Here is a 26,018-nt window from a genome sequence, read left to right as displayed (position 1 = left end):
GATTGACCCTAGACACTTGAGAGTTAGAGTGATATACACTACCAGTAAGGGTTCAGTGCTTAATTCTATGTTCCCTGCTTTCATGAGCTATCTTCTTACAAGTTTACTTGCTTTTTATTGTATGATTTGAATTAGTGGAATTTGGTTTGTATTTGTCTTGAAGAACTTGTTTGCTTTTAACCAAGTAACATCTTAGCATGTAGTTGCATTCACATTCATAGGTTTCATTGCATGAGCCTTGCTTTTTCCCTACTCATTTATTTTATCTCCTTAAGCTAAGCATGAGGACATGCTAATGTTTAAGTGTGGGGAGGTTGATAAACCACTATTTTATGGTTTATCTTGTGTTTAATTGAGTGGTTTTTATCAAGTCTTTACCCATTTATTCATATGATTAGCATGATATTACAATTCCTTCCAAAAGTTGTTCTATGGTTGAAAACTTGCTTCCTAGAGATCTTTTTATTGTGTATCTTAATCATCTCTTATTACCATTTGATGCCTTGATATGTGTGTTAAGTGATTTCAGAGTTTATAGGGCAGGAATGGCTTAGAGGATGGAAAGGAAACATGCAAAAGTGGAAGAAATACAAGAAGTTGAAGGAACTGCAAAGCTGTCAGCCTGACCATCTCGCACTAAAACGACCATTACTTAAGCTACAGAGGTCCAAATGATGCGATTTCAGTTGTGTTGGAAAGCTAACGTCCGGGGCTTCGATTTGATATATAATTTGCTATAGTGGCCATACAGAAAAATGATGCGCACGCGTGAATCACGCGGACACGTCGTTCTGCAGAAATTCCAGCAACCTGCACGTGTTTGAATTCGTTCCCAGCGATTTCTGGGCTATTTCCGGCCCAGTTTCAAGCCCAGACAACACAGATTAAAGGCTGCAAAGTGGAGGAAAGAAGGGAGACGACTCATATTTCACTTTTCATAATTTAGATGTAGTTTTAGAAAGAGAGAGAGATGCTCTCTCCTCTCTCTTAGGATTTAGGATTAGGATTCCTCTTAAAGGATTTAGGATTTCTTATTATTTCAACTTACAATTTCTTCTGAGTTCCAGGTTCAATGTTCCTTTTATTTATTTTTTCAATTTAATTTATGAACTTTTCCATGTTAGATTTGAATATTCTATTTAATATAATTTGAGGTATTTTCAGATCTATAATTTGTTCCTTTTATTTATGATATAAATAATTTAGAATTTTCCCTTTTGGCTTTGGTTAAGTAATTGGTGACGCTTGAGTTATCAAACTCGAGGTGTTGACTGAAAATTGGAATTCTTTGCTGATTAATTTGGATTCTACTAACTCTTAGTCTTTCCAAGGGAAAGACTAGGACTTGAGGATTCATATTGATTTATCCACCTGACTTACCATCGTAGTTAGAGTGGGAGCAAAATCCAATTCTCATCATAATTGATATGGATAACTAGGATAGGACTTCCAGTTCTCATACCTTGCCAAGAGCTTTTCTAGTTATTAGTTTATTCCTTTTGCCATTTACTATTCTTGTTTTTTTATCTTATACATTAAAAAACCCCAAAAACATATCTTTTTTCATAACCAATAATAAATCATACCTCCCTGCAATTCCTTGAGAAGACGACCCGATGTTTAAATACTTCGGTTATCAATTTCAAAGGGGTTTGTTACTTGTGACAACTAAAACTTTTGTACGAAAGGATTTTCTGTTGGTTTAGAAACTATACTTACAACGCGATTACTTTTGTTCTTTAGCGATAGAAAATCCGATTGTCAGACCTCAACAAAGACTATCCAAAGGATCCCTTCCCACTCCCAAATATAGACACATTAGTCGACGCCTCATCGGGATACAAGTACCTATCCTTCATGGACGATTGCTCGGGATATAACCAAATTCCAATGTATCAACCCGACCAAGAAAAAACCTCATTCCTAACCCCAAGAGCAAACTACTGCTACGTAGTCATGCCCTTGGGACTCAAGAATGCAGGGGCTACGTACCAGAGGTTGATGAATAAAGTTTTTGCCAATCACATTAGAAAGCTTATGGAGATTTATGTCGACGACATGCTAGTAAAGACACAAAGAGAGGAAACCTTATTATCGGATCTCGCCGAAGTGTTCGACACCATAAGAAAGCATAGGATAAGACTTAATCCTGCAAAGTGCACTTTCACGGTAGAAGCTGGAAAATTCTTGGGCTTCATGCTCATCCTGAGAGGGATTGAAGCAAACCCAGATAAATGTCAAGCCATACTCAGGATGAAAAGCCCGACCGATGTCAAAGAGGTATGGTGCACAAAATTGTGATCACACTTTTCACAACTTCGCACAACTAACCAGCAAGTACACTGGATCGTTCAAGTAATACCTTACGCGAGTAAGGGTCGATTCCACAGAGATTGCCGTCTTGAAGCAAGCTATGGTCATCTTGTAAATCTCAGTCAGGCGGATTCAAATGGTTATGAGGTATTGATAATTAAAAGGTAAATTAAACGGAAAATAACATAGAGATACTTATGTAATTCATTGCTGGAAATTTCAGATAAGCGTTTGGAGATGCTTTGTTGCTTGTGAACCTCTGCTTTCCAATTGTCTTCATCCAATCATGTGTCCTCCCTTGCATGGCAAGCTGTATGATCCTCTCAGTGAAAATGGTATGGCTACTGTTTCTGTGCGGCTAATCAATTATCAGATTTCTCATCTCGGATGAAAAATACCAGGCACAGCTACCACATGGCTAATCATCTGTCGGTTCCCACTTGTGTCAGAATAGGATCTCTCTATCCTTTTGTACACTGTCACTGCGCCCAACAGTCGTGAGTTTGAAGCTCGTCATAGTCATCCCGTTCTAGATCTTACTCGGAGTATCACAGACAAGGTTTAGACTTTCCAGATCTCAAGAATGCTGCCAATTATTTCTAGCCTATACCACGAAGGTTCTAACCTCACGGACTCGGTCTGCAGATCAGACACCCAAGAGATTATACTCTAACTGTCCTTCAATGACTACGTTGAACATCATGTAGATCGCTTGTGGTTGTCAGGCATGCGGATCTTGGCTAAGCGAGTAATGAAAATAGTGGGTGATTGTCATGGGTCACCCCCTTCATTATGACTTAACTGAATTAAGTACAAGAGTATATCTTGGAGAAGAAGTAGGCGTGAATTGAAGGAGAAACATTAAAACTTGCATTAGTTCATGAAGAACAGCAAAGCTCCTCACTTTAATCTATGAGGTGTAGAAATTCCACCGTAGAAAATGCATAAGAGAAAAAGGTCTAGGCATGGCCAAATGGCCAGCCTCCCAAATGTGCAAAATGATCTAAAGTGATCAAAAATCTTCCAATACAATAGTAAAAGGTGCTATTTATACTAAACTAGTTACTAGGGTTTACAGAAAATAAGTAACCAGGTGAAGATAGTGCAGAAATTCACTTCCGGGGCCCACTTGGTGTGTTCTTAGGCTGAGCATTGAGCTTTAAACTTGCATAGGCCTTTTCTAGAGTCACACGCCAGCTTGGATGCTAGTTTGGGCGTTTAACTCCAGTTCTGGTGCCTGTTCCGGCGTTTTACGCCAGAAAGGGGTCTCTAGTGGGCGTTTAAACGCCAGTTTGGGCCATCAAATCTCGGGCAAAGTATGGACTATTATATATTTCTGAAAAGCTCAAGATGTCTAATTTCCAACGCAATTAAGAACGTGCCAATTGGATATCTGTAACTCCAAAAAATCCACTTCGAGTGCAGGAGGGTCAGAATCCAACAACATCTGCAGTCCTTTCTCAGCCTTTGAATAAGATTTTGCTCAGGTCCTTCAATTTCAGCAAATACCTGAAATCACAAAAAATTAGACAAACTTATTGTAAAGTCCAGAAATGTGATTTTTTCATAAAAACTAATAAAAATATACTAAAAAGTAACTAAAATATACTAAAAATACCAAAAAACAATGCCAAAAAGCGTATAAATTATCCGCTCATCACGACACCAAACTTAAATTGTTGCTTGTCCCCAAGCAACTAAAAACAAAATAGGATAAAAAGAAGAGAATATACAATAAATCTCAAAATATCAATGAAGCTTAGTTCTAATTAGATGAGCGGGGCTAGTAGCTTTTTGCTTCTGAACAGTTTTGGCATCTCACTTTATCCTTCGAAGTTCAGAATGATTGGCATCCATAGGAACTCAGAATTCAGATAGTGTTATTGACTCTCCTAGTTTAGTATGTTGATTCTTGAACATAGCTACTTATGAGTCTTGGCCGTGACCCTAAGCATCTAGTTTTCCAGTATTACCCCCGGATACATAAATGCCACAGACACATAACTGGGTGAACCTTTTCAGATTGTGACTCAGCTTTGCTAGAGTCCCCAGTTAGAGGTTTCCAGAGTCCTTAAGCACACTCTTTTGCTTTGGATTACGACTTTAACCACTCAGTCTCAAGCTTTTCACTTGGACCTTCATGACACAAGCACATGGTTAGGGACAACTTGATTTAGCTGCTTAGGCTAGGATTTTATTCCTTTGGGCCCTCCTATCCATTAATGCTCAAAGCCTTGGATATTTTTTACCCTTGCCTTTTAGTTTAAAGGGTTACTGACTTTTTGCTCTTGCCTTTTGGTTTAAAGAGTTATTGGCTTTTTCTGCTTGATTTTTCTTTTTCTTTATTTTTCATTTTTTTTCGCAAGCATTATGTTTTTCATTGCTTTTTCTTGCTTCAAGAATCAAATTTATGATTTTTAAGATTATCAATAACATTTATCTTTTTTCATTATTCTTTCAAGAGCCAACAATTTTAACATTCATAAACTTCACTATACAAAATATGCACTGTTCAATTATTCATTCAAAAAATAAAAAGTATTGCCACCACATCAAAATAATTAAAGTAATTTCAAGATAGAATTTGAAATTCATGTACTTCTTGTTCTTTTGCAAATAGAAACATTTTTCTTTTAAGAAAGCTGAAGGATTCATGGAACATTCATAGCCTTAAGACATAGATACTAGACACTAATGATCATGTAATAAAGACACAAACATAGACAAAGCATAAAGCATAAAAACCAAAAAAAAAATAGAAAAATAAGAACAAGAAAATTAAAGAACGGGTCCACCTTAGTGACAGCGGCTAGTTCTTCCTCTTGAAGATCCTATGGAGTGCTTGAGCTCCTCAATATCTCTTCCTCCCTTATGGCTCTTTGGTCCTCTCTAATTTCATGGAGGATAATGGAGTGCTCTTGGTGCTCCATCCTTAGTTGCTCCATGTTGGAACTCAAATCTCCTAAAGAGGTGTTGATTTGCTCCCAATAGTTGTGTGGAGGAAAATGCATCCCTTGAGGCATCTCAGGGATTTCTTAATGAGGGACTTCCTCATGCTCTTGTTGAGATCCATGAGTGGGCTCTCTTGTTTGCTCCATCCTCTTTTTAGTGATGGGCTTGTCCTCTTTAATGAGGATGTCTTCCTCTATGAAAATTCTGGCTGAATTGCATAGGTGACAGATGAGATGAGAGAAGGCTAACCTTGCCAAAGTGGAGGGTTTGTCAGCTATCTTGTATAGTTCTAGAGGTATCATCTCATGAACTTCCACTTCCTCTCCAATCGTGATACTATGGATCATGATAGCCCGATCCACAGTTACTTCAGACCGGTTGCTAGTAGGAATGATACAGCGTTGGATGAACTCTAAGCATCCTCTAGCCACGGGTTTAAGGTCAGGCCTTCTCAGTTGAATCAGCTTACCTTTGGAGTCTCTTTTCCATTGAGCTCCTTCCACACAGATATCCATGAGGACTTGGTCCAACCTTTGATCAAAGTTGACCCTTTTTGTGAAAGGATAAAGATCTCCTTGCATCATTGGCAAGTTGAATGCCAACCTCCCAGTTTCTGGATTGAAATCTAAGTATTTTTCCCCGACCTACTGTGAGCCAATTCTTTGTGTTCGGGTTCACACTTTGATCATGGTTCTTAGTGATCCATGCATTAACATAGAACTCTTGAACCATTAAGATTCTGACTTTTTGGATGGGGTTGGTGAGAGCTTCCCAACCTCTTCTCCGAACCTCTCATCGGATCTCCGGATATTTGCTTTTTTTGAGCTTGAAGGGGACCTCGGGGATCACATTTTTCTTGGCCACAACTTCATAGAAGTGGTCTTGATGGACCTTTGAGATGAATCTCTCCATCTCCCATGACTCAGAGGTGGAAACAATTGCCTTTCCTTTCCTCTTTCTAGAGGTTTCTCCGGTCTTAGGTGCCATTAATGGTTATGGAAAAACAAAAAAGCAACACTTTTCCCACACCAAACTTAAAAGGTTTGCTCGTCCTCAAGCAAAAGAAGAAAGAAAGGAAGGAAAGAAGAAGAAATGGAGGAGATGGAGGTGTGTGAAGGGTTTGGCCAAGGGGGTAGGAAGTGTTGGAGATGTGTGAAAATGAAGGAGTGAAGAGGGGTATTTATAGGGTAAGGGAGAGAGGGAATCCATTTGAGAAGGGGTGGGTTTTGGAGGGAAATGGTTTTGAATTTGAATGGTAAGGTAGGTGGGGTTTATTTTGGGAAACAGTGGATGGATGTGAGTGGTGAAGAGATTATGGGGAAGAGGGTAGGATTTCATAGGTGAATGGTATTTGGAGAAGAGTGTTATGGAAAGGTGTGAAGAAGGGAGAGAGTGAGTTGGGATAGGTAGATATCCTGTGAGGTCCACAGATCCTGAGGTGTCAAGGATTTCTCATCCCTGCACCTTTCTGGAGTGTAAACGCCCTCTGTGTTCCATTTCTGGCGTTAAACCCCAACTTTGCTGTCTTTCCTGACGTTAAACCCCAGGCTGGCTGCCAATTCTGGCGTTTAACGCCCAAAATGCTACTAGACTGGGCGTTAAATGCCCATTCTGCTATCCTTACTAACGTTTAACGTCAGCAAGACACCAGACACCCTTTTCTGGCATTAAACGCCAGTCTGTGTGCCATTTTTGGTGTTTAACGCCCAGAATGCTACCAGACTGGGCGTTAAATGCCCATTTTGCTATCCTTACTTGCATTTAAACCCCAGTAAGCTCGTTCTCCAGGGTGTGTTATTTTTATGCTGTTTTTGATTCCGCTTTAATTCTGGAGCTATTTTTGTGACTTCACATGATCATCAACCTAAAGAAGACATAGACTAATACTACAAAATAAAAATGATTAATATAGATAAATAAGATTGGATTGCCTCCCAATAAGCGCTTCTTTAATGTCAATAGCTTGACAGTGAGCTCTTATAGAGCTTCATAGACACTCAGAGCATGATTGTGGCCTCCTAACACCAAACTTAGAGTTTGAATGTGAGGGCTCTGTTTGACTCTGTGTGGTGAGAATTGGATGAAGCTTTTCATGCTTCTTCTCCATATTTACAGAAGAAGATCCTTGAGCCTTAAACACAAGGTAGTCCTCATTCAATTGAAGGACTAACTCTCCTCCGTCCACATCAATCACAGTCCTTGCTGTGGCTAGGAAGGGTCTTTCAAGGATGATGGATTCATCCTTATCCTTCCTGGTGTCTAGGATTATGAAGTCAGCAGGGATGTAGAGGCCTCTAACCTTCACTAAGACATCCTCTCATGTCCAGAAGTTTTTTTCATTGATTTGTCTGCCATCTCTAGTGAGATTCTTACAGCTTGTACCTAAAAAATTCCTAGTTTCTCCATTACAGAGAGTGGCATGAGGTTTATACCTGACCCTAAGTCACACAGAGCCTTCTCAAAGGTCATGGTGCCTATAGTGAAAGGTATTAAAAACTTTCCGGGATCCGGTTTCTTCTGAGGTAATATCTGCTGAATCCAGGTATTCAGTTTATTGATGAGCAATGAAGGTTCATCCTCCCAAGTCTCATTACCAAATAACTTGGCATTCAGCTTCATGATTGCTCCTAGATACTGAGCAACTTGCTCTTCAACAGTGTCTTCATGAAATACATAAGAAACTTCTCCTAGTACTCTCCCAAGAAATACATAAGAGAATCCAAAATTAGAGTGCAAGGCCATAATTATAACCAAAATGGTCGAACCTATAGAGGACGAAAAGGTAGTGATTTCCAGTAAAGACCTCAATGGACGTCCACTAACCACTGAGAAATTCCCTAATGGGGAACCAAAGGAGTCTGAGGCTCATACAGAGACCATAGAGACTCCCACTTGTGCCTCTAAATTTTTGATGGAGGACCTTGTTTCAGTCATGAAACTGAGAGTGGCTTTAGATAGATCAGATACTATGGTTGCTAAGCCAGAGAGGCTCTACTCAGAATTCTCTGTCTGTTGCTGAGAAGATGATGGAAAAGGCTTGCTGTTGCTAAACCTATTTCTCCCACCATTATTGTTATTGAAGCATTGTTGCGGCTTCTGTTGATCCTTCCATGAGAAATTTGGATGATTTCTCCATGAAGGATTATAGGTGTTTCCATAGGATTCTCCCATGCAATTCACATCTTCCATTGCAGGATTCTCAGGGTCATAAGCTTTGGTGCACGAAATTGTGATCATCAATGGCACCATCAATATGGTACGCTCAATTGCAATCTCAACTCTTTATCACAACTTCGCACAACTAACCAGCAAGTGCACTGGGTCGTCCAAGTAATAAACCTTACGCGAGTAAGGGTCGATCCCATGGAGATTGTTGGTATGAAGCAAGCTATGGTCATCTTGTAAATCTCAGTCAGGCGGATTCAAATGGTTATAGAGGATAGATAGCTTAAAGATGTATAAAACATAAAATAAAGATAGAGATACTTATGTAATTCATTGGTGAGAATTTCAGATAAGCGTATGGAGATGCTTTGTCCCTTCCGTCTCTCTGCTTTCCTACTGTCTTCATCCAATCCTTCTTACTCCTTTCCATGGCAAGTTGTATGTTGGGCATCACCGTTGTCAATGGCTACAATCCCATCCTCTCAGTGAAAATGTTCAACGCGCTCTGTCACAGCACGGCTATTCATCTGTCGGTTCTCGATCATGTCGGAATAGAATCCATTGATTCTTTTGCGTCTGTCACTAACGCCCCACAATCGCGAGTTTGAAGCTCATCAGAGTCATTCAATCCTTGAATCCTACTCAGAATACCATAGACAATGTTTAGACCTTCCGGATTCTCAAGAATGCCGCCATCAATTCTAGCTTATACCACGAAGATTCTGATTAAGGAATCCAAGAGATATCCACTCAATCTAAGGTAGAACGGAGGTGGTTGTCAGGAACACGTTCATAAGTGAGAATGATGATGTGTGTCACAGATCATCACATTCATCAAGTTGAGGAACAAGTGATATCTTAGAACAAGAATAAGCTGAATTGAATAGAAGAACAATAGTAATTGCATTAATACTCGAGGTACTGCAGAGGTCCACACCTTAATCTATGGTGTGTAGAAACTACACCGTTGAAAATACATAAGAACAAGGTCTAGGTATGGCCAAGAGGCCAGCCCCCATGATCTAAGAACTAGACGTCCAAAGATGATCCTATGATCTAAATTGATCAAAAGATGTCTAACACAATAGCAGAAGGTCCTATTTGTAGAGAACTAGTAGCTAGGGTTTACAAAGATGAATAAATGACATAAAAATCCACTTCCAGGCCCACTTGGTGTGTGCTTGGGCTGAGCATTGAAGCTTTCATGTGTAGAGACTTTTCTTGGAGTTAAACGCCAGCTTTTGTGCCAGTTTGGGCGTTTAACTCCCATTCTTGTGCCAGTTCCGGCGTTAAACGCCAGAATTCTTAAGCTGATTTGGAACGCCGGTTTGGGCCATCAAATCTCGGGAAAAGTATGGACTATTAAACATTGCTGGAAAGCCCAGGATGTCTACTTTCCAATGCAATTAAGAGCGCGCCAATTGGGTTTTTGTAGCTCCAGAAAATCCACTTTGAGTGCAAAGAGGTCAGAATCCAACAGCATTTGCAGTCCTTTTTAGCCTCTGAATCAGATTTTTGCTCAGGTTCCTCAATTTCAGCCAGAAAATACCTGAAATCACAGAAAAACACACAAACTCATAGTAAAGTCTAGAAAAGTGAATTTTAAAAAAAAACTAATAAAAATATAATAAAAAGTAACTAAAACATACTAAAAACAATGCCAAAAAGCGTATAAATTATCCGCTCATCAAGCTTCTCCTTCAGAGGAGGCTTCTTTAGTACTGCTGGATACAGCTTGTAATCCAGTTAGATTCTAAGAAATCATATTGACTTGCTGGGTGAATATTTTGTTCTGCGCTAATATGGCATTCAGAGTATCAATCTCAAGAACTTCTTTCTTCTGAGTCATCCCATTATTCACAGGATTTCTTTCAGAAGTGTACATGAACTTGTTATTTGCAACCATCTCAATGAGTTCCTGGGCTTCTGCAGGGGTTTTAGATGATGGGATCGACCAGCAGAATGGTCCAATGACATCTTGGACAATTCAGACAGACCATCATAGAATATGCATATGACGCTCTATTCTGGAAGCCTGTCAGAAGGACACCTTTTGATTAATTGCTTGTATCTTTCCCAAGCTTCATAGAGGGATTCACCTTCCTTCTGTATGAAGGTTTGGACGTCCATTCTAAGCTTGCTTAGCTTTTGAGGTGGAAAGAATTTGGTCAAGAAGGCATTGACCAACTTGTCCCAAGAGTTCAAGCTTTCTCTAGGTTGTGAGTTCAACCATGTCCTAGTTCTGTATCTTACAGCAAAAGGGAAAAGCATAAGTCTGTAGGAAGTCCATGAAACTTGCAATTCTGCTGTATTAGAGAAACTAATTGAGGCTTAAGCTCAAAGTTGTTTGCTCCAATGGCAGGGATTGAGATGCTTCTACCATAGAAGTTGGAAGTTGGTGCAGCATAGTTACCAAGCATCTTCTTTGCATCTCTAGCATTGTTGTTGGGTTCGGCTGCCATGTCTGCTTCTTTTTCGAAATTCTCTGTAAGGTCCCCTCTGGAGTGTTGTGCTTTAGCTTCTCTTAGCTTCTTCTTCAGAGTCCTTTCAGGTTCAAGATCAGCTTCAACAAGAATATTTTTATCCCTGTTTCTACTCATATGAAAAAGAAGAGAACAAAGGGAGTAGTGGAATCCTCTATGTCACATAATAGAGATTCCTTGATGTGTCAAAAGAAAAGAAGAATAGAGGAATGGGGTAGAGAGAGAATAAGAAGAATTCGAACACAAAGGGAGAGCGATGGTTCGAATTATAAGTAGAAGAGAAGTGTTAGCAAATAAATAGAAAGAGATGAGAGAGAGTATATTCGAAAATTAAAACTAAAATAATTAGTTAATTAAAAAGATTTTTGAATAAGTGGCTAGTGATTTTTGAAAATTGGAAGTGGAAAAGTGGTTAGGTGGTTTGAAAAAGATAAGAAATAGTGATTAGTTGAAAAAGATTTGAAAATAATTTTGAAAAGATAAGAAGTTAGAAAAAGATTTTAAAATCAAAATTTTAAAAAGATATGATTGAAAAAGATATGATATGAAAAGATATGATTGAAAAAGAAATAAAAAAAATTTGATTTTTTTTAAAAATTGATGACTTGACTAACAAGAAACTAAAAGATATGATTCTAGAATTTAAAGATTGATCCTTTCTTAACAAGAAAGTAATAAACTTAAAATTTTTTAATCAAAACATTAATTGTTAGCAAGGATTTTTGAAAATATAACATAAAATTAAGAAAAAGATTTTTGAAAAATTTGTTTTAAAGATGAAAAAGATGAACGTTTAAAATATGTTTGATGCAAAAAGTTATGAATTAAAACATGAAAATTTGAAAGAATTTGGATTGGAAAAGAAATTACCTCCCTTGTGTCATCCTGGCATTAAACATCCAGAATGCTATCCATTCTAGTGTTTAACGCCCACGTGGCTGCCTCTATGGGTGTTTAACGCCTAGCTAGATACCCTGGCTGGTGTTAAACGCCAGGAATTCTTCTTTATTGGGCATTTTTCTTAACGCCCAGAATGCTGCCATTTCTGGAGTTAAACGCCTAGAATGATGCCCATTCTGGCATTTAACGTCGAGAATGATATCTTTACTGGCGTTAAACGACCAGAATGATATCCATTATGGCATTTAACACCCAAAGTGCCTCTTTACTGGCGTTTTAACGCCAGTGAGCTCTTTTTCTTGTGATTCTTCTGCTTTATGTTCTGAATCTTCATTTCTATGTATTTTTTACTTGAATATATATATATATATATATATTTGACTTTTTTGAATTTTTAATGAGGAGAGAGAAAAATACAAAATGACTCAAAACATAAGAATTTAAGATCAAACCAATAATGCATGCAAGAACATTTTGAATGTCAAGATGAACACCAAGAACACTTTGAAGATCATGAAGAACATCAAGAACATATTTTTGAAAATTTTTGAGAGAAGAAAAACATGCAAGACACCAAACTTAGAAATTTTGAATGTTTAGACACTATGAAGTCGAAAATGCATATGAAAAACAACATAAAACACAAAACAAGAAAATCATGAGATTGAACAAAGAAAATCATCAAGAACAACTTGAAGATCACAGAAGAACACAATGCATATATTTTCGAAAACTTAAGAAAATTAAAAACATGCAGTTGACACTAGACTCAAACAAGAAGCACAAATTTTTTTTATGATTTTATTAAATTTTTTGTATTTTTCAAAAATAAAAATAAAAAGCTTAAACATAAAATAAAATTACCCAATCTAAGCAACAAGATGAAGCGTCAGTTGTCCAAACTCGAACAATCCCTTGCAATGGAGCCAAAAACTTGGTGCACAAAATTGTTATCGCACTTTTCACAACTCCGCACAACTAACCATTAAGTGCACTGGGTCGTCCAAATAATACCTTACACGAGTAAGGGTCGATCCCACGGAGATTGCCGACTTGAAGCAAGCTATGGTCATCTTGTAAATCTCAATCAGGCGGATTGAAATGGTTATGAGGTATTGATAATTAAAAGGTAAATAAAACGAAAAATAACATAGAGATACTTATGTAATTCATTAGTGGGAATTTCAGTTAAGCATTTAGAGATGCTTTGTTACTTCTGAACCTCTGCTTTCTTATTGTCTTCATCCAATCATGTGTCCTCCCTTCCATGGCAAGCTGTATGATCCTCTCAGTGAAAATGGTCCAGCTACGATTTTTGTATGGCTAATCAACTGTCAGATTTCTCGTTTCGGATGAAAAATACCAGGCACAGCTACCGCATGGCTAATCATCTGTCGGTTCCCACTTGTGTCGGAATAGGATCTCTCTATCCTTTTGCACACTGTCACTGTGCCCAACAGTCATGAGTTTGAAGCTCGTCACAGTCATCCCGCCCCAGATCCTACTCGGAATACCACAGACAAGGTTTAGACTTTTCGGATATCAAGAATGCTACCAATTGTTTCTAGCCTATACCACGAAAGTTCTAACCTGATGGACTCAGTCTGCAGATCAGAGACCCAAGAGATTATACTCCAGCTATCATCCAATGACTACGTTGAGCATCATGTAGACCGCTTGTGGTTTTCAGGCACGCGGATCTTGGCTAAGCGAGTAATGAAGATAGTGGGTGATTGTCACGGGTTACCCCCTTCATTCTGACTTAACTGAATTAAGTACGAGAGTATATCTTGGAGAAGAAGTAGGCATGAATTGAAGGAGAAACAATAATAATTGCATTAGTTCATGAAGAACAGCAGAGCTCCTCACCTTAATCTATGAGGTGTAGAAACTCCACCATAGAAAATATATAAGAGAAAAAGGTCTAGGCATGGCCGAATGGCCAGCCTCCCAAATGTGCAAAATCATCTAAAGTGATCAAAAAGCTCCCAATACAAATAGTAAAAGTTGCTATTTATACTAAACTAGTTACTAGGGTTTACAGAAAATAAGTAACTAAGTGAAAATAGTGCAGAAATCCACTTTTGGGGCCCACTTGGTGTGTGCTTGGGCTGAGCATTGAGCTTTACAAGTGCATAGGCCTTTTCTAGAGTCACATGCCAGCTTGGATGCCAGTTTGGGTGTTAACTCCAGTTCTGGTGCCAGTTCTGGTGTTTTACGCCAGAAAGGGGTCTTTGGTGGGTGTTTAAATGCCAGTTTGGGCCATCAAATCTCGGGAAAATTATAAATTTCTGGAAAGCCCAAGATGTATACTTTCCAACGCAATTGAGAGCACGCCAATTGGGCTTCTGTAGCTCCAGAAAATCCACTTCGAGTGTAGGAGGGTCAGAATCCAACAGCATCTGCAGTCCTTTCTCATCGTCTGAATAAGATTTTTGCTTAGGTCCCTTAATTTCAGCCAGAAAATACCTGAAATCACAGAAAAACACACAAACTCATAGTGAAGTCCAAAAATGTGATTTTTGCATAAAAACTAATAAAAATATACTAAAAAGTAACTAAAACATACTAAAAAGTACCTAAAAACAATGCCAAAAAGCGTATAAATTATCCGCTCTTCAAGGTACAGTAGCTCAACGGAAGACTAGCGCTCTGTCTAGATTTCTAGCTGGACCGGCCTTAAGATCTCTCCATTTCTACGCAACACTGAGGAAAGGAAAGAGGATTGAATGGACCCCAGAATGTGAACAAGCCTTCCAAGACTTGAAGACATTCTTGGGGCGACCACCTATCCTAACCTGACCCAAGGAAGGTGAAGAACTAATCCTATACCTCGCCGTTGGAAGTCAGGCGATAGCCTCAACACTAGTCAGAAAAGAGGAAAATGGGAAACAACCTATCTACTTCATCAGTAAGGCTCTGTAAGGAGCTGAACTAAACTTTCAAAAGATAGAAAAGTTCGCCTATGCCCTTATACTTACTTCTCGACGACTCCAACCATACATCCAGGCCCATACCATCAGAATACAAACCAACCAACCCATAAAAGGTATACTGCAGAAAACTAACTTAGCAGGAAGAATCCTACATTGGGCAGTTGAGTTGTCCAAATTCGACCTTAAGTATGAGGCTCGAACAACCATCAAGTCTCAATACATGGCCGATTTTGTCGCAGAGTACACCGACACCCGGGCACCCCCACAGAGTGGAACCTCTTCGTTGACAGCTCCTCAAATAAAGTTGGGAGTGGAGCAAGTGTGATCCTAGAAAGTGATCGGGGAACACAACTCGAACTCTCCTTAAGGTTCGAGTTTCCTGCCTTAAATAACCAAGCCGAGTACGAAGCCCTACTGGCTAGTTTGAAGCTGGCCAGGGAAGTTGGAGCTCAAAAGCTTACCATCTTCAACGATTCACAAGTAGTCACCTCGCAAATAGAAGGGAGCTACCAAGCCAAGGATCCCACCATGAAGAAATACCTAGACAAGACCAGAGAACCGCTCAGACAATTCATGAGATATGAGGTCCGACATATACCTCCGGACAAAATGCCCGAGCTGATGCATTTTTGAAACTAGCCAACACCAAACCAGGGGGCAACAATAGAAGCCTCATTCAAGAAATACTACAAAATCCGTCAACCTCGAATTTTATGAAGGTCTTAAGCATATCAGACCAGGACCAAGGGTGGATGACTCCCATAATAAGCTATCTCAAGTTTGAAACACTCCCCATAGATAAAAAGGAGGCAAAAAGGCTAGTACGAGAATCACTGTACTACACCATAGTGCACGACGTCCTATATTGGAGAGGAATCTCTACACCCTTCCTAAAATGCGTCCCGACCTCCGCTACGAGGAAAGTCCTAGAGGAAGTCCATGATGGCATGTGCGGCAACCACCTCCGAGCAAGAGCTCTTTTCAAAAAGGTACTCTGAGCTGGTTTTTACTGGCCGACCTTACAAAAGAAAGCAACAGAGTTCGTCAAAACATGCCCCCTATGCCAAAGGCACGCCAACTTTCATATCGCACCACCCGAAGAACTCATCTGTGTCACTTCACGCTGGCCATTCGCGAAGTGGGGGCTCGACCTCCTCGGACCATTCCCCCAGGGATCAGGACAAGTCAAGTTCCTCATTGTAGGAATAGATTATTTCACAAAATAGATCGAGGCAGAGCCGTTAGCCACTGCTACCGCCCAAAGAAGTCGGAAGTTCCTAAACAGAAATATTGTCACAAGGTTTGGGGTCCCATGCTCCATCACCACTGAACATGGCACTCAGCTCACCAACACGGGCTTCAGAAACCTGGTAGCCAATTTGAAAATCAAGCACCAATTCACCTTTGTAGAACACCCATAAGCCAACGGACAGGCGGAAGCCGCCAACATAGTCATATTGACCGTGCTAAAATGGAGACTACAGGACTCTAAGGGAGCTTGGGCCGAAGAGCTCCCGCAAGTCCTATGGGCATACTGGACAATACCACACTCCACCACATGGGAATCACCCTTCCAACTTGCTTATGGAATGGAGGCAATGATTCCCGTTGAAATAGAAGAAGGGTCCCCTAGAGTGATCCTCTACAACGAAGATACCAACTCCCAGGTTCAAAAGGAAGAGCTCGACCTACTTCCGGAAGTTCGAGAAAGAGTTCGGATTAGAGAGGAAGCGCTAAAGCATCTAATGGCTTTAAGGTATAATCGGAAGGTAATCCAGCGAAGCTTCACCACCAACGATATCATGTTAATCCGAAATAATATCGGAGTAGGTCGGTCAGGGGAAGGGAAGCTAGCAGCCAACTGGAAAGGGCCATATCGAGTTACAGAAGTACTAGGAAAAGGCTACTATAGGGTGGCCGACCTCGAAGGGCGGGAGCTACCGAGGTCATGGCATGCATGTAACCTAAGAAGGTACTATCGCTAGAAAAAGGTAAAGATCTTTAGCCAAGGTGCACTCTTTTTCCTAGAAGGGTAAGCACTTACATATACACACTCTTATTTATATTTTTATCTTATCATTTGAATGAAAGTTATCAATTTCCTAAAAAGGTTTCCTTCCAAGACGCATTAATTTACGCTAAAAAATGCAAAATTCATTGTCCGACCAAAAAAAAAAAAAGAGGTTGGCAAGGTGAAGCAACAAAGCTCAAGTTAATGCAAGGAGTTATAAAAAGTAACCTATATAAAGCGACCTGACGATGTCAAACTAGAAATGGGATTACTAAAAATAACTTGAGAAGGCCCAATAGAGAAGTCGGACCAATAAAAGGATCACTGAAAAGGGAACAAGTAAAGGCCAAAATAGGTTGAAAAGCCTAGGCTCAAAATGCTTAGCTAAAGGGTACATGTATTAAAAAGAGACACTACTTAAAAAGTGAAAGCACAACCTCAAGTCAGAAGAAGGCTAAGAAGTCGTCAAAATAAACTAAAAAGAAAAGGTTCCACATGAGAACACTTCCTAAAAAGTTATTTGGAACATGAATAGAAAGCCCAGACGACAAATCTTAGGGCGACATAACTGAGAAAAGCCCACAAAAGGATCATGTTGCCAAGACACAAAAAAACATGTAAGGGTTGAAAAAACAACCTAAGAACCAAAGGAATCTCGCCAAAGGCTAAATTTGCATATGAAGCAAACACAAAGGTTAAAAACATTAAAGGCTCAAGGACCGCTCAAAAGCAACCCAAGAGTTCAAAGTATTTTTGATTAAAAGCAAAAAGTTGCTAAGAAGCAACTAGCACAAAGTATATGAAAAGAACATCATAAGGGGTCCAAAAGGTCAAAAGGTCCATGAACAGGACCATATCAATACATAATAAAAACAAAGATATGAAAAGAACAACATAAGGGGTCCAAGTTTGCCCCGGTAGCTATACCTTTGGGAGAAGGTGGGACAGTTGATATCGGAGTGGCACAAACAACTCCATCTGGCCCATTTAGGATCTCCAAATCAGGCTTAGGCCTAGGAGGGACCACCTCGGCAGAAGGGGCTACAGTAGCTGAAGCTGTAGAAACCTTAGCTGGTGACTGATGACCAGATTTCACACCCTACAATTTTTTTTATGATGAATCTGTGTTCTTTTGTCAAGCGCACCAAAATTATCGTCAAGTAATAACCCACAGTGGAGTGGGATCGTATCCACAGAGATTGGTAGATTTGAACAATTTTAATCAATTGGTTAATTAGTTAAGCTAAAAGAATAATTGTGAATTATAAATGGGCAAAATTATAAATGACTTAAAAATAAAGAGAAGCAGTAAAATACAGAATTGAAAATGGCAAGAATGTAAAGGGTAGAAGCTTAAATGACATAAATGTAAATGGGAATGGGGATTTGCAGAATATAGAAGAAAGCTGTAAAGAATGTGGAAGATAAAAATAGGGAAATTCATTGAGATCAGGAGATGTTGTCTCTTTGGATTAAATCCAGCTTATATCCTCATCAATCATGCAACTCATTGACCTCTTGGCAATCATGATTGATTGAGTCCCAATCCCTTGGTGACTCAATCTCATATCTTGATCAATATCTAATTCTTTGGTCTAATTGCTCATGAAGAGAGATATGCTTGGTCCCTGATTATACCACACATCATCATAGGTCAAGGTAGAGGGAGAATTTTATGTCACCATATCCAAACACCAAAACCCAGATCCTATTCAAGTGTGAGAAAGGATTTCTAGCATGGTTTCATGTTTCCTTTTCCAAGGTTCCCATGAAACCCATTTTGCATTCAATCTCTTTTCCAAGATAATTAAACACTAAGCATGAAGAACGAAATTTCTTCTAGAAAATCAAAGAAAATATGAAGAGAAGAAGAAATTCACTATCATTAATCCATCAAGTACAACAGAGCTGCTTCTCTCAATGAGAGGAAATTTAGCTACTCATAGTTCCGAGAAAAATACTCAAGATGAAGAAGATGATGAAGTATAAAAGTAAATCTAAAAGCTATTTTCTACAACTTAGCTTCCTAACTGCTTGAACCCCCCTCTCAGTACTTTTTTTGGGGGTTATTTATACTACTACCAACTCTAAAAATAAAGGAAATACAAAAGTGAAAAGAAAATTACAATTTAGAGGGAAAAGAAACTCAATAAACATGATCTCCCAGCTGGCGTGTGGCTGGCGCTTCAGTGGCATGCCACGCCTTCCTCTGATTCTGGCTTGGCGTGCCATGCCCAACTCTTCAAGTGGCACACTCTCCTTCATTAGCATCCCTGGCGTGCCATGCCTTCGAGCCCAAGTGGTACACCTAGGATCTTTTTAATCACTTGCGTAGCCTGGCGTGCCACGCCTTCGAGCCCAAGTGGCACGCCCAGGCCTTCTCCCTCTTCTTCTTGCTTTTGGAAAATTGAACTAGTGTGGCTCGCCCAGGGACTGGCGTGCCATGCCGATGCTGTGTGCTTGATCCATCTTTCTGGGAAGTTGAACTAGCGTGGCATGCCCAGGGTCTAGCGTGCCACGCCCATTTGTGCTTGGCTCCTTCGCTGGCGTGCCACGCCCAGCATTCAAGTGGCACGCCCAGCATTCAAGTGGCATGCCCAGTTCCTCTTCTTGGTTGATTAGTGATGATGGCATGCCTGAGACTCAAGTGGCACGCCTGGGTAGAGAATGGTAGTTGGCGTGCCACGCCTTCGAAACCAAGTGGCACGCCCTTAAGGTTTGGCCTCCTATCTTCTTCTCTGGAAAGTATAACTAGCGTGCCATGCCCAAAGGCTGGTGTGCCACGCTCCTCATTTTGCCTTGGTTCCAGTAGCTCGCGTGCCACGCCCAGCATTCAAGTGGCACACCCAGATGAGACTCTTGAAGTAGCGTGCCATGCCTTCGATACCAAGTGGCACGCACAGCCTTTACTTTGGCCTTCTTATACGCTGGCGTGCCACACCTGGATGCTCAAGTCGTATGCCTAAGTGAGGGTGAGGGGTTGGCATGCCACGCCTTCGACCTCAAGTGGCACACTCAGACCTTTTTAGCCTTTAGCCCCTTCTCTGGAATCTTGTACTAGCGTGCCACGCCATGCTTGCTCAAGTGGCACGCCCATTCATTTGTGGCTTTCTTAAGCTTGGCGTGCCACGCCTGGATGCTCAAGTGGCACGCCCAAGTGACTTTTGAAGCTAGCGTGCCACCCCTTTGATACCAAGTGGCACGCCCCAGTGATGATCCCTTCTGGAGTGATGAACTAGCGTGCCATGCCCCATGGCTCAAGTGGCATGCCCATAGTAAGTGGTAGGCTAGGTGTGCCATGCCCAGCCTGGCATGCCACGCCCAGTCTGGCATGCCACGCCCAGCCAGGCATGCCACTTCCCTTTAGGGGCCTTCATTGTTGCTCTCTGGAAAACTGTACTGGCGTGCCACACCCAGCTTCTGGCGTGCCACACCCGTGTAAATGCTTTGAGGATCCCTCTAGACTTCAGTATTGGCGTGCCAAGCCCAGCTCTTGGCGTGCCACGCCATTGCATTTTTGTTGCCTTTGCTCCAAGTGGCACGCTAGTTTCACACGCCCAGCTTGTTTTGTTGTTTTCTTCCCATTTTTGATGTCTTTTTCACCTAAAATTCAGCACAACCTCATTTCAAAGCAATGTACTATAATATTCATCAAATATTGCATGAACTATAATGATCAAATGAGATTATGCTCTTTTATGGTCCTTTTTATGCAAGAAAAAAAGGTAGATGATGCAAGTCATCACAACACAAACTTAAGCTTTGCTTGTCCGAAGCAAATCAATGTGAGTGGTTTCTATAAGAATTGAGACTTGACCTTGAGTGGATACAAACATAAATAACGATAGGACTAAGTGTTTAACATATGCATGCATATTTTGGTTTCAATGCCACAAAGAGCTTATAGATCCTTGAGGGTTCTTCCAAGTATAAGCTTCAGGGGTCCTTTTTATTGATTGTCACCTTGAAGTACTAAGAGTTATTTCATTTTCTTTTTATTGACCACGACTCCAAATGTTTTTTCTCAAGACAACCCTTTAGTTAGGCTTTCAATTAGCACTCCCAAACCAGTTGGCTTTAGGGTACTAGGTGTTGAAACACCCCTATGAATTTACTTGCCCAGGTCTCTTCTTGACACATCTTCACCACAAGCATCTACTAGGTTTTTCAACTTTTTTGAGCTTTTTAATGTTTCTTTCCATACTAGTAGTTGATGCTCAGAGCCTTGGGTCTTTATTACTTACTACTTCTTGGTTCTATAGATATTCAAGGAATACCCCTTATCCTCTACTTGTGATACCTTCTAGGTCTATTTGCTTTTCATGCCTTATTTTCCTTTTAGTTCATTCAAGGTTCTACACTTAGTTCCTTGTCCTTTGTTTTTTTTTTAAATTATCTCTCTTGGTCTTAGTCTCTTTTACAATTGTTCTTACACAACTCACAACAACTCTTATGGAGACAAACTATTCTTTATTGATGTTGAAAAGACTTTTGATTAACATTGCATTTTCTTTCTTGTAATTCAAAGGACTCACAAAAGACTTCAGTCAAAAAAAAAAAAAAACTAAGCATGAAACATAAACTATCCTAGCAATACTATTTATTCTTAAACAAAAAGTAAAACATAGATAAACTAAGCAGAATTCAAAATTTAGAGAGTGTCAACCATGGAACTTAACGACCTTGAGCAGCTTCAACTTCAGTTCATTGGCCCTTTTCCTTTGTCTTTCTTCTTGGGAGGGGAGGAGTCATCTTCATCCTTTTTGGAAGATCCCTCTTGTGCCTTTGTGTCCTTGGGCTTTGATGAGCAGATAATTTATACGCTTTTTGGCATTGTTTTTAGGTAGTTTCTAGTATGTTTTAGTTACTTTTTAGTATATTTTTGTTATTTTTTATGAAAAATTCATATTTCTGGACTTTACTATGAGTTTGTGTGTTTTTCTATGGTTTTTGGTATTTTCTGGCTGAAATTGAGGGACCTGAGCAAAAATCTGATTCAGAGGCTGAGAAAAGACTGCAGATGTTGTTGGATTCTGACCTTCCTGCACTTGAAGTGGATTTTCTAGAGCTACAGAAGCCCAATTGGCGTGCTCTTTATTGCGATGGAAAGTAGACATCTTGGGCTTTTCAGCAATGGTTAATAGTCTATACTTTGCCCGAGATTTGATGGCCCAAACTGGTGTCCAAACGCCCACCAGAGACCCTTTTCTGGCGTAAAACGCCGGAACTGGCACCAAAGCTAGAGATTAACTCCAAGGATGGCCTATGCATGTGAAAGCTTCAAGGCTCAGCCCAAACACACACCAAGTGGGCCCCAGAAGTGGATTTCTGCATATCTACTCATTTTCTATAAACCTAGTTTACTAGTTTAGTATAAATAGCACTTTTTACTGTTGTATTAGAAGTCTTTGACCTTTTGAAAGTCTTTGAACCTTTTTTGGAGGCTGGCCATTCGGCCATGCCTAGACCTTTTGTTCTTATGTATTTTTCGATGGTGGATTTTCTACACCTTATAGATTACGGTGAGGAGCTCTACTGTTCCTCGAGTATTAATGCAAGTATTATTGTTTTTCTATTCAATTCATGCCTACTTTTCCTCCAAGATATGCTCTTGTAATTAATTTAGATAAGTCAGAATGAAGGGGTGACCTGTGACAATCACTCAATGTTTGTTACTCGCTTAGCCAAGATCCGCGTGCCTGACAACCACAAAGCTGTCTACATGATGTTCAACGTAGTCATTGGATGCCAGCTGGAGTATATTCTCTTTGGTTTTTGACCCACGGATCTGAATCACCTCTTCTGACAACAGAACATTCGAATCCGTGATGTTAGAACCTTCATGGTATAAGCTAGAACCAATTGGCAGCATTCTTGAGATCCAAAAAGTCTAAACCTTGTCTGTGGTATTCCGAGTAGGATCTGGGATGGGATGACTGTGACGAGCTTTAAACTCATGACTGTTGGGCGCAGTGATAGTGTGCAAAAGAAAAAAATGATTATATTCTGACACGATGGAGAATTGACAGCTGATTAGCCATGCGGGAAACCGTAGAGGACATGTTTTCACTGAGATGACGGATGGTAGCCATTGACAACGGTGATCCACTAACATACAGCTTGCCATGGAAGTGAGTACGCATGATTGGATGAGGATAATAGGAAAGCAGAGGTTCAGAGGCAACAAAGCATCTCCAAATGCTTATCTGAAATTCCCACCAAGGAACTACATAAGTAACTTTATTTTATTTTATGTTTTGTTCTTCTTTTTATTATCAAACCTCATAACCATTTGAATCCGCCTAACTCAGATTTACAAGATAACCATATCTTGCTTCAAATCGATAATCTCCGTGGGATCGACTCTTACTCACGTAAGGTATTACTTGGATGACCCAGTGCACTTGCTGGTCAGATATGCAGAGTTGTGAAAAGTGTGAATCACAAATTTGCATACCAGGCTTCCAGAATCCTAGCCTTCTCATATAGTTTCTTTCATCTTCTTTGTGTGTAGCAAGAATTTCCTCCTGTCTAGCACTCAACTCCTCCATCCCTTGCATGAATGTTGGTTATCCGAGGTTAAGAGCGGCCACAACATTGCACAAGTGATTCAGCTTCGCTTGTGTGTTGATATCATATTGCCTCCTTGAAATGGCTCTGTCATCATAAAGATTTCTGAACTCAGCAAGGTTCCTCTGTTGCCATTTATTTTGCTCCACTATTTTGTTGAGTGCACTTTGTATTTCTCCCCAGTTAGACTGATCTTGCTGCTCCTTCAGGTGCTCCAAACTTCCTTGGCGTTGTTGTATGTTCTCATTCACTTCGTCCCATTGCTTTTGTTGACTATCTTAGAATTGGTTGACATCTTCTCTCAAATGATGTAGATCTCCTTTCATCTGGTGTACATCTCCTTGCAGTTGTTCCCAATTAAATCCTTCAGGAAATTGTTGGTATTGTTAATATGGTGGTGGTAGTTGGAGTGCAAGAAATTGTGGTTGCTCCTCTGCCTCTTCTTCTTTTTCTTCTTCTTGTTGTGGCATATGAGCATGAGCTCTATGCTCCTTGGCCCTCTGAAGTGGGTTTACAGCCACCATTTTGGCCATCTTCTTAGCAGTTATAAACCTGTCTTTCTTTACTAGCACTTCATCAATAATCTTCTCAACCCCAGTTTCATCACACAACCTCTGTATGATGTTGGGGAATGCCAACTTTGTGTTATCGCTAGTGCTTTTCAGCACTTTGTTGATGTTGTTGGCAATCAACACCCCAACATTGACATTCTCACCTTTCATGATGCTGTAGATGAGCACAGCTCTCTCTTTGGTCACCTCTGAAGTGTTGGATGTGGGGATTAGGGACCTTCCCACAAATTCTAGACACCCTCTGGCTTGGGGGCTCAAATCCATTCTTTTTAGCTGGTTGGGCCTCCCATTCTTCTCGTTTATCCATTGTACATTCAACACACAGATTTCATTAAGGATTTCATCAAATCCTGGGTCTTGTTGCTTCATTCTTTCCTCACAGCTCTGGGTGGAGCTTGTCCGCTTCACCATTAGCATCCTCTCTATATTGGAGGGGCTATAATCAATGGATTTCCCCCTCATATAGCTGAGATAACCATAGGGTTGTCCTGGCTGAGGTACGGCATTGGCATAGAACTCCCTCACCAAGCCTTCCACCACCTTCCTTGGTGGGTTGCACAAGAGTACCCCAGCCCCTATTGTTTATCTCCGTGTTGATCTCATTGTGCTCGTTTCTTCCTAGTTGAAAACCAACCTTTGGGATGATTTCCCTCTCACTCACCCAACCATAAAATTGGTTTTGGTTGAATGAGAAGAGGAACTTGTACTCGTTGAAGATTGAGCTTGAGGACCCCGAAGTTGGTTCCTTGGTTTTTCTTTTCTTTGATGATGATGATTTTGGTGGTTCCATTGGGTTGAGAGAGGGTGTTTGAAGGTTTTAAAAAAATTGGGTTCTTTTCGCGTGTGAATTGGGGTGTGAAGTGGGAGGAAAGGTGGGAAAGTGAGGGGCTTTTATAGGGGGTGGGAAGTGTGGTCTGAATGGGGGGAAGTAAGTAATTCAATATTTTCCCACTTGGGGAGTGGCGCCTAGCGTGGGAAGAGGCGCCAATCCTTATCCCACTTTGCTTCCTGCATGTGTTGAGTTCCAAAGTGCAAGTACACTTTGACTTATTTGCCTTATGAGCTATAAATCATGTGAGCCCCTTTCTCTCTGCTTAAAATAAAACCGAAAGCCCATCAATAATGACAAAAGAATCCTCCATATTCCTCTTTAATATGAGTGAATAAATTTGCAACTGATGAGTGTCCCTTGGGACACCAAACTTAATCCCATTGCATCATAATAAATTGGGTTCATCATTGGGTTTTTTAATGTGTTCATAAGAGGTAAAATAATTCCAATCCTTTCATATCCTTTTGCTTTTAACCTCTTCTGAACACAATTAGACCACGTTCATGTTCTCACCAATATATTAAATGCTTTCAAATTGAGTAATGTTGGGCTTGCTTAGGTGATCTTAGTATGGTGGTGGCCACACCAAACTTAATCTCTAGGCTTACACTTCAAAATTAATTTATCCAAATAGTTGTAAGCCTAGATTAAGTGGGTAAGTGGCCACACCAAACTTAGCTTTTCTGCTAGTTCTTAGCCCAATCACTCATCATCAGTAAATGTATTCATCAAATTGCATTTCCAGAATAGAAGAAAACAGAATGTAAGGGTCTCCTAACTACCAAAACTGACATTAGACTTCGTAATCTACCATCTACAATCTACTTCTAGAGGGCGATGAAACACAATTATTAAACTGAAACTTAAACTACCTAAATCGACAATTTTAAGCTACTTTAAAGAAAGCAGTAATTCAAAAGGATATAAAGTGTTTGGGTGCCTCCAACTAGTGCTTCTTTACTGTTACTAACTTGACACTCCTCCATCTTTTGTTGAGCTTGTAGCTCACCTCTGCTTCTCCAAAGAGCCTCCCAAGTAATGTTTGAGCCTATGGCCATTGACAGTGAAAGTTCTCTAAGTTTTGTCTTCCATGAACTCTACATGACCATATGGGGATGCTTTAAGGACAGTAAAAGGTCCTGACCATCGAGACTTGAGTTTTCATGAGAAGAATTTGAGTTTTAAGTTGAATAGTAGCACTTTTTGACCTTCCTCAAACTCTCTCTTTGCTATCTTTTGATCATGCCATCTCTTAGCTTTTTCCTTGTAGATTTTGGCATTTTC

At 40.2% G+C, this 26,018-nt stretch overlaps 1 non-coding gene across 1 annotated transcript; it reads left to right on the top strand.

Moving 5' to 3' along the window:
• Positions 1 to 10,462: 10,462 nt before the first annotated feature.
• Positions 10,463 to 10,569, top strand: LOC127740189 (small nucleolar RNA R71). The gene has a single exon (XR_008000870.1). It is a non-coding gene; the product is annotated as a small nucleolar RNA R71 (small nucleolar RNA).
• The last annotated feature ends 15,449 nt before the right edge of the window (positions 10,570 to 26,018 follow it).

Source organism: Arachis duranensis, chromosome 6 (genome assembly GCF_000817695.3).
Source record: "Arachis duranensis cultivar V14167 chromosome 6, aradu.V14167.gnm2.J7QH, whole genome shotgun sequence".
Taxonomy (NCBI): domain Eukaryota; kingdom Viridiplantae; phylum Streptophyta; class Magnoliopsida; order Fabales; family Fabaceae; genus Arachis; species Arachis duranensis.
Note: the sequence above shows the minus strand (reverse complement) of the source record. Positions and strands in the feature narration are given on the sequence as shown.